At 56.3% G+C, this 9,233-nt stretch overlaps 1 pseudogene across 1 annotated transcript; it reads left to right on the plus strand.

Moving 5' to 3' along the window:
* Nucleotides 1–3,346: 3,346 nt before the first annotated feature.
* LOC308044966 (olfactory receptor 14J1-like) lies at nucleotides 3,347–4,261 on the plus strand (annotated as a pseudogene). The gene has a single exon. The product of its transcript is annotated as an olfactory receptor 14J1-like (transcript).
* The last annotated feature ends 4,972 nt before the right edge of the window (nucleotides 4,262–9,233 follow it).

The raw sequence follows: 9,233 nt of genomic DNA on the forward strand, positions 1-9,233 counted from the left end.
GAAGGAGGCCTCATCTAATTCCTCTTCCTCATCAGTGAGTCAGTAGCTGATGTCCAGTCACCACAACATTGCCCATGTTGTTCTGCCCTCTCATGCTGACTCCTCAACCTTCAGCTGACATTGTCTGTCCCCAGGCAGAGCTCCACACATTCCTGCTGCTCTCCCACATGAACAGAACCTCTCTCTTTGACTCCAAACCTCTGGCATTATGAGCACCAGATGCAAAAGACCCCACAGTTTCTCTAGGAGATGGTATTTATAGTGTCCTATAACTCCTCATGCTGTTATGTTGGGAGATACACCTCCATTAGGATAAACAATCTGCATGCAAACTTTAACAGATGAGCAAATGGAGATTCAGTCCAGGGAGAGTCCAGACCTTGAGAAAATCTGGCATTTACCCAACAGAAAATTCTTAATTTATAGAAGGAGAAATGGGCAGTGATGTATCAGGGGGGACAACAACCCCGTCCATCAGGACAGAGCAGGACCTGACACGCTGAGCAGTGACCCTGAGAAGAAGGGCCTGGGCACTACAAGGTCCCCACACCAGCCCGTGGTGCACGCTCACCATGAACAAGGTAGCTGCACACGGGGCTGCATGAGGAGGAGCGTGGGGACCCAGACACCTGCAGTTCTCATCCCATTCGGTTCAGCACTGGTGTGACCCCACACACACGGGTGTGTGCCAGTGTGCGGCTTCCCAGTTTGGAGAAGCAGGGAGGAACTGGAGAGTGCAGGGCTGTGCCAAGGCAGGTTCAGCACCTTGTGCACATGGTGTGGGGTGCTGAGGGACCTGGGCTGCTTTGGCCCAGCAGCGCTGGGGAGGCTGCAGCAGTGCAGGAGTAGCCTGAGAGTGCCTGAAGGGCAGTTTCAGAGGTGGTGGAGGTTTCTTCATAGTGGGAAAGAGCATGAGAAAGAAATAATGGCCCAAAGTGCAGCTGAGGAGGTCCAGGCTGGACATGAGCAGAAAGGAATGTGAGTGGAAGGGCAGTGCTGTGGTGGAGCAGGTCAGCAGAGGGAGTCTGCATCAGCCCAACGCTTTGTGGTTCAAGGAGCAGCTGGGGAGGATGGAGAGATCTCAGCAAAGGAAGGAAGATGCTCAGACAAGAGCAAGATGGGGCAGCAGGGGGGATGTCTCCAGCCTGCAGGGACAGAGGTGCAGGACTTGCCACAGCACAGGATAGGCTGTCGTGGAGATGATCACAGGATGTAAAGAGGCTGAAAGCCCCACCAGACATGAGCTCCTTCTCCCCTTGGCTATGGCTGTTGTCTGCACCTCTGATACCTGTGAGGAGACACCTTGTCCTTGCAGCACAGGGGCCTCATGGCCTCCTTGTCCCCAGCCAGGAACCTGGGAGGGGTGGGACTATAGTCCTGCCCTTGGCCTTGCACAGCCCCACATCACACTGTCCAGGAAGGGCCCTGGGCAACGTGGGAGGGACAGGATCTGCCTTCCCATGGTACAAGGTCAGGGCTTGGCTTTTGGTTAAAGAAACACAACCAGGTTTCCTCAGCATCAGAGTCATCTTTACTTTGCTTTTCCTGACCTCCAGTTTTCTTCTCTAACCAAACCTGGATATTGTTTCTCAGTAGGTTCCCTCAGTGGGACCCATTAACAGTACAAGAAACTTTGGAGTTTGCATCTGAATCTGGCTTCTTCAGAGGTTTCTTCAACTTCCTCCAGGGTCTGAGGTCCATGGACTCAGCACCAAACCCACCAGAGGGGTCATAAAAGTGCCTTGGGCTGCTCCTGTGCTGCTGAGCTGGGCTGGGCTCCTGGGACACAGGGAGCTCATGGCAGCGGCAGCGCTGCAGAGAGACAGCTCTGCCCAGGAGCAGCTCCTCTGCACACACAGCAGGGCTGAGGGCTCTGCCTGGGGATCTCAGGAGACGAGCAAGGCAGGGAGAGATTAAAGGTGCTCAGGACTGAAGGACGGCTGAGAGCTCACTGGAGGAGAAGCCTTTGCAGCCCTTGCCATGGTAAGTCTCTGGTGCAGGGCAGTGCAGCTGTAGCTCCTGGAGGCATCTCCTGAAACTGGCACAGGCACAGCTTGTGGGATCTGTAAGGACGGGGCTCTTGTCAGGCCATGTTGAACAGCTGTGAAGCCGGGTGAGCACCCAAGGGTGCCCAGGGCTGTCCTGCAGAGCAGGGTCCCTGCACCCCAGGGCTGTGCCGGGCAGGGACTCTGCCGCCTGCCAGGGTCAGCGCTCAGCCTGCCCGGGAGATCCCATGGCAGCAGCTGTGGGGGGAAGGAGCGACCCCCGGCAGGGCAGGCAGGGAGCTTGTGGGGTTGAAGGGGGCTGTGTGGGTCAGGGCTGCTCAGAGCTCCAGATCCCCCCACAGACATGGCAGAGGGTCCTTCTGAACAACAACATTGATACAGCAACAGCTGCAAGGGAAGGAGTCTGTGCTTTCAGTTTTCCACTCTTGGTTGGCTGGGTGTGCAGTGGGAGATGGGGATTTATTTCTCTCTTTGGAGAAGACGCTGAGACCCTAGTTCTCGTTAGGACTGGTCTGAGCTGCTCCTGAGCCCCTGCACACACAGAGCTGCCCCTGGGCAGTGCCAGGAGGTGTGAGCAGGACAGAGCTGAGCACACAGCGGGTGGGACGGGGTCTGTGACACTGACAGGGAGCAGACCCAGGGACAGAGAAACAGCTCCACACAGCACAGACATGGGCAGGGAGAGAGAGCTACAACCTGAAATACTTGAGATGGGATTCAGGACCCCCCTGCCATCCCCTGCAGTTCAGACACATTTCCCAGTGCAACCCCTGGTCTCCGCTCCTCCCCAGCAGACCCTCTGCCCCAAAGCCATGGGGTCCAGGTCACGAGTCTCCACCTCAGCAGCCGGACCTCCAGGTGAAGGGTTCCTGCAATGTGGTACACAAAAAAGGTGCTAAAAGTACCTGCTCTACAGTGTCATCATTTGAGTGGCAGTAGCATAGCCGGGTCAAGAGATGGTTCCACAACATGCCTGTCTGCCTTTCTGTCCTTGCTTTGTTTTCTGGTAGCACTGCAGGGTCCTTCCCTGTTTCTCCACCTGTCCCTGGTGCTCGTGCACTCTGAGGTTCGGGTGGGAATGTGGGTCAGTATTTATTCTGACACCAACTCAGGGGCTCTTGCCCCAGAGGTGTGTTCACTGAAATGAGATGCCCAAGCTACATTTAGCTGTGATTAACAGTATTTTTCACTTGGTAGAAAGAAAGAATGAACTGAAACATCCCTCATTAAGGGAGGGGGATTTCCATAAGAAACAGCATGTTTATTTTCCTCAGAGAAGTCTCCCCTAACTTGTCACTGTCTTTTCTCCTTGCATAGGTCCTCATGCCCACAGGCAGCCAATGCCCAACAGCAGCTCCATCACCCAGTTCCTCCTCCTGCCATTCACAGACACACGGGAGCTGGAGCTCTTGCACTTCTGGCTCTTCCTGGGCATCTACCTGGCTGCCCTCCTGGGCAACGGCCTCAACATCACCACCATAGCCTGTGACCAGCACCTCCACACCCCCATGTACTTCTTCCTGCTCAACCTCTCCCTCCTCGACCTGGGCTCCATCTCCACCACTCTCCCCAAATACATGGCAAACTCTTTATGAGATAACTGGGCCATCACCTACACAGGATGGGCTGCGCGGACCTTTTTGTTTCTCTTTTTCATTTCAGCAGAGTATTTTCTTCTCACAGTCATGTCCTACGACTGCTATGTTGCCATCTGCAAACCCCTGCACTACGGGACCTTCCTGGGCAGCAGAGCTTGTGTCCACATGGCAGCAGCTGCCTGGGCCACTGGGTTTCTCAGTGTTCTGCTGCACACGGCCAATACATTTTCACTGCCCCTGTGCAAGGGCAATGCCCTGGGCCAGTTCTTCTGTGAAATCCCCCAGATCCTCAAGCTCTCCTGCTCAAACTCCTACCTCAGGGAACTCGGGCTTCTAGTGGTCAGTGCCTGTTTAGCTTTCATGTGCTTTGTGTTCATTGTGGTGTCCTATGTGCAGATCTTCAGGGCCGTGCTGAGGATCCCCTCTGAACAGGGACGGCACAAAGCCTTTTCCACCCACCTCCCTCACCTGGCTGTGATCTCCCTGTTCCTCAGCACTGGCATGTTTGCCCACCTGAAGCTCCCCTTCATCTCCTCTCCTTCCCTGGATCTGGTGGTGTCTGTTCGGTATTCTTTGGTTCCTCCAGCAGTAAATCCCCTCATCTACAGCATGAGGAACCAGGAGGTCAAGGATGCTGTGTGGAAACTCATATCTTAGTGTTTTCTGAAGCAATAAACTGCCCGTCTGCTTCTGCATTGGAGTTTTAATGTAACTAATTACAGGCTCAGCCTGTCATCTGGATTTTCTGTTGTTGTTGGCTGTTTTTTAATTGTGATAATGTTGTCATCCCCTTTCTTAATTCTCTGTCTGCTTTTCTTTTATAACCACTGGCTGTATAAATGAGGAGCCGTGCTCTCCTTGTCTTTAAACAGAATAAAGGCCTCTTTTTTCACTTGTTTTTCACTATATCCTTCCTGCAAGGCCTTTGTGGAGCTGCAGGGACAGTTCCTGTGTACACGGGAGGAGGGTAAAAGAGTCCATCACAGCAGCGCTGCCAGGGAGCAGCAGCGCTTGTTCTCCCAGAGCTGTTCTGGTTCCACTCCACACTCTCCTTCTCATCCCTGGTGTTGGTGCAAGGCCTGAGTGCTCTGGCAGCTTGGTCACCGTCCTGCTGAGTGTCAGTGCTGTGGGCGCAGGCAGGGACAGGCAATGGGCGCTGCTGTGACAGAGCTGGCCTCACAACAGTACTTTTATAAAGAAAAGTGATCTTCTTAGGGCAGTGCCTAAAGGTTTAGGTCTTCTTGCAAAGATTCTCCCAAGAACATGCCCAAGAAAGAGTCCCATAGACGAAACACTGGTGTAGAGCTGAACAGTGTGTGTGTGCAGGGCTGGCACACAGCAGTGTCCTCTCACAGCCAGGCTCCTGCCAGAGACCTGCAGGACCAGCAGAGCAGGGGCTGGGCTGTGCCCCTGTGCACTGGGCACCCTGCAGAAGCTGTCCCAGGGCATCGTCATGAACCACCTCTTAACCACCATTTCTAGCTCTGGCCTCTCTCCCCCACTCACAGAGGATGCTCTTCCCTCCATGGAGGGACACTGAATGAGCAGGTCAGAAATCCATGTTTGCATTGTACAGATGAGATGTGAGCACGCACATCATGGATGTGAGGTGGGATGTATCCAAGAGAGCACAAACAACATCAGCTCTTCCTGGGAGTTCCATGAGGGCCTGTGGGACAGACAGTGTCTTTAGGTCACTTCATGTTGGCAGAAACATCCTATGGGAAACAGCCTGAATGCAGCACTGGGTTGTGCTTCCTTGAACTCAGGTCCCCATGTTCATTCCTAATGACGTGGGACATCTCAGATGAGTGCAGAGCAGGGTGACACACCAGAGGCCTGAGGTGTTTCCCATCCTTTGGAAGTGGCAACAGGAGGCCAGAGGGAAACCAAGGCTACGGCCTCTATGTGCAAAAGGGAAAGATTCTGTCTCTGAACACCCCTGGGTGCAGAAGGAGTTCACGAGGCCAGCTCAGGCATGGATGCCTGACCGACCCAGACATTTCTGTGTGTGACTCCAGGAACAAATCTCAGTGGCTCAGTGAGATTCATCTCAGCTGCTGGAATGGCTCATTGCAAGTGCTCCTGTCTGCTCCTTCACCCTTGCCCATGAGCTTGGGCTGTGCTCTCAAAAGTACCGGAGCACTCAGAGAGTTTCTGGGATCCTTGGAGAAGGCAGACATACAACCCAACTTCAAGAAGGGCTCTTTATTAAAATCCAGCTGTTTTCCTCAAGAAGAGCTGCTCCTCCACCTGGTTTAGCGCCAGCAGCACAGGGCTCTCAGGGTCCATCGTGATCTTGGCCGCTTCCATGAAGAGCAGACAATGACAATGGTCTGAACTGCCAGGGAGCAGATGGAGGGTTCACTGTCTGCCTCCAAGGGTTGAATGGCTGCAACAGAAAGAAGCAGAGCCCAGATGAGCTCCCATGTCTACAGAGACCCCCAGGCATCCCCTCCCGACCACGCTCCCTACTCACCTCTGTAGATCTCAGACAGACTCTCCTTGCTTGGGTCCCTCAGGTGCCGCACAGCCAGCCCTGGGCACAGAGTTCCGTCAGCCCCTGCTCCCTCCCCTCATCAGCGCTGACCCCAGGGGGAGCAGGAGCCGAGTTGGTGGGACCAAGCAAGGTGGCCACCAAGGCCACCTGCGTGGGCAGGGCTGGGAGGGGAGGCCAAGGCCCTGCACGGGGCAGCCGGGGCTCTGGCAGCCACAGGGCTGCTCCTTGTGCCAGGGCAGCGGTGGGGACTGGGGCCGGGCTGCCGAAAGAAGGACCCGGGGGCTCTGACTCACCGATGAACCTCAAGGCAGCCTCTCGCAAGCTGGCCTGAGCATCCCTCAGGTACAGCAGGCTCTGACTCAAGTATTCTTCAGCCCTGCTCCTGTCCTGCTCCAGCTGGAGAGAGCACAAGGGTGTGAGCATGTCACTGTCCCTCCCCACTTGGCTGGATCAGTTTCTCCTCCCAGGAATCCATGTTCCCCTTCCCCTCTGGCCATTCCTGTGTTCCAGTCAGGAGCCCTGTGGGGCTGAGGCTGAGAGAGCGACACAGGCTGAGGAGTCCCAGGGGTGCTGAGTGCCCTCCCTCCTGCTGGGTGTGGGGAGGGCAGTGGGACAGAGAGGAGAGTCCCTAGAGGCTCTGTTCTTGAGGACAGGGAACAAGGATGCAAATCGGGGCTGCAGCAGAGCAGGGGAGGCACATCTGCAGAGCCCACAGCACAGACATGTGGGGCAGCCCCCGTCCAGCCTGGGCCCTGGGTCTTGGGGGTTGTCCTCACCAAGCTCTCTCCAATCCTCCATTTGTGCTGTGTCTGCACCAGATGTTCGAGCTGTTTCCACTTGAGAAGCTCTGCTGCACCGAGGAGGGCTTCCCTGGCGACCTACGGAACAGCAGAAGCTGGAAGATGGCACCACGGTTGGAGAAGGAGACCTGGCGTCCCCCTGCTCTGGGCTTTGTTCCTGGGGTGACTCTGCCCTTAGGGAGCGGGGGACATGCCCTGGCCCAAACGCCCAGGGGTCTCTTCCCTGCATCACTGCTCGGCTTTGAAATCTGTACCTTGGCCACGCTCTGCACTTGGTCACTCATGCGGAAGAAGAGTGGGAGCAGGCCAAGTCGCACTGTGTTCTTCATCTCTCTCTTGTTGTTCCCCACCACCATCTTCATCAGGTCTCTGAAGAGGCTGATGGAGATCTTTCTCAGTTGGCTCAGCTCCTGGGAGGGAGAAGCACAGGAGGACCTGAGCACCAGCAGCTCTCTGTGCACAGTGAGCAGAAGCTCCTGCATGGCTGATGGGAGGGGAGGTGCTCCAGGGTGGCATTCTGCACACTGGAGTTGTGGGCCAGATCTGCGGCCCTGGCTCCATGAAAGGCCACTCGTGAGACTTGCTCAGACAGTGCCTGTGCCTCAAAGTGCTGTCTCAGCATCCCCCAGCAGCTTCAGCAGCCATGGCGGGGAGGAGCTGTAGGAGCAGCTGGCAGGGAGAAGCTGGGGTGGGCTGCAGAACACAGAAACCATCCCACAAGAGCTCGGAGGAGAACACAGAGGAGAAGCCCCTGCTTTGAGTGGCTGGGCTGAAGGGCAGCTGTCATTGTCCAGTGCCCATCCACAAGGCTCAGGCTTACACATCAGCCTTACATCATCAAAGAAGGGCAGGAGAAATTCTGCCAGCAGCACAGCGATGGGGCTGGCCTTCTCCCTCTCCAGCTGAGCCATCACGTTTCTGAAGACCACCAGAGCCTTGATCTTGATAGCCTTATTGCCATACTGCAGGACCCACATCAGGTCTGGCAGCATGACCTCCATTTTTCTGGCCTGTATGAAAAAGAGAGTTTCCCTCTTGGGACCAGGTCCATGTCTGGAGAGCTTCCCAGGCAGCCCCCAGGCCCCACCATGGCAGGGAGGGCCTTTGGAGCAGGCACCCCAGCGCCTGACTGCCAGCCAAGGCCAAGCCCGAACCCGCTGCCCCGGCCCTTGGCTGCCAACATGGCTCCCCTTGGCGACACCCCACTCACCATCTCTTCTCTCTGTGACAGCGTCATCATGCCCCTGAGCAACAGAGAGAGCACTGTTGGTCTTCGTTGCCTCAGAAACCTCATGACTAGGTACATTGGAGCAAACTCCTCAGCTTGCAGGTCACTGCTGGCCAGTATCTGAAAGCAAGCCAGCAGTGAGAAACCAGCAGAGCTGGTGGGGCTCCTGGCACCGTGCAGCTCCTGGGGCACCAGGAGCTGTTCCCAGTAACTCACAGCCAAGCGGAGGATGGCGGTGTCCTCCCAGTGTGTACGTAAGACCCTATAGCGCCGGTCCTGGAGTTGGATATGCAGCTCCTTCAAAACGTTCTGCAGGGTCTGTGGCACGGAGAACATCACCTCCCACAGTGCCAGGGCAGTGCTGCAAGAGAGTGCTCTGTCAGCAGGGCAGCCTGGGCCACAGCAGCGTGTCCGGGCTCAGCACTGCAGGACGCCTGGGATGCCCTGGGCAGCAGCAGAGGTGGAGCTGGTGCTCCCATGGGGCTGGCAGGAGCGCAGTGGGGGGCTCTGGGCTGGCTTGCTCAGCTGTGGCTGCTGCGGGCCTGGCTGACGCCCAGCACTGGAAAGCGTGGTGGGATGGAGGGTCTTGCTCCTCAGGGGTGTCCTGCAGGATTCCTTGGCGCTGGCAGCCAGAGCATCTCTGGGCCCCTCTCCCCACAGGGAACAAGGCCTCATGGCTTTTGGGGCCAGTACCTGTCTCCTGGTGGTGCAATTGTCAGCAGCGTCGACACCACCTTCCCAGGGCACTTGTCAGCCATCCAGACAATTAGGGACACCACACTCCGCCGGGCTGGTGCCGTGTTTATGCACCCCAGGACTTTGTGGATGCAGCTTGTGATCTTTGGCACCTGGAGGAGACACAGGTGAGGACGGTGCTGCCACTGGAGTGGTGCCATTTCCTCAGATGTCCTTCCCATCCCTCTCTGCCACCTTCAGGTGGCTTCACTTTTCCGAGGCACCGGGATTTGAGAGGAAGAGATGGATGGAGGGAGGAACAAGGCCTGACAGGGCCAAAGGGCAGGACAATCCAGCCAAAGGCCACTTACATCCACCAGCCAGAAATCACAGTTTCTCTTGACCATGTCCAGCATGTTTCTGGCC

This window comes from Nesoenas mayeri (genome assembly GCF_963082525.1).
Source record: "Nesoenas mayeri genome assembly, chromosome: 12".
In the NCBI taxonomy this organism is placed as follows: domain Eukaryota; kingdom Metazoa; phylum Chordata; class Aves; order Columbiformes; family Columbidae; genus Nesoenas; species Nesoenas mayeri.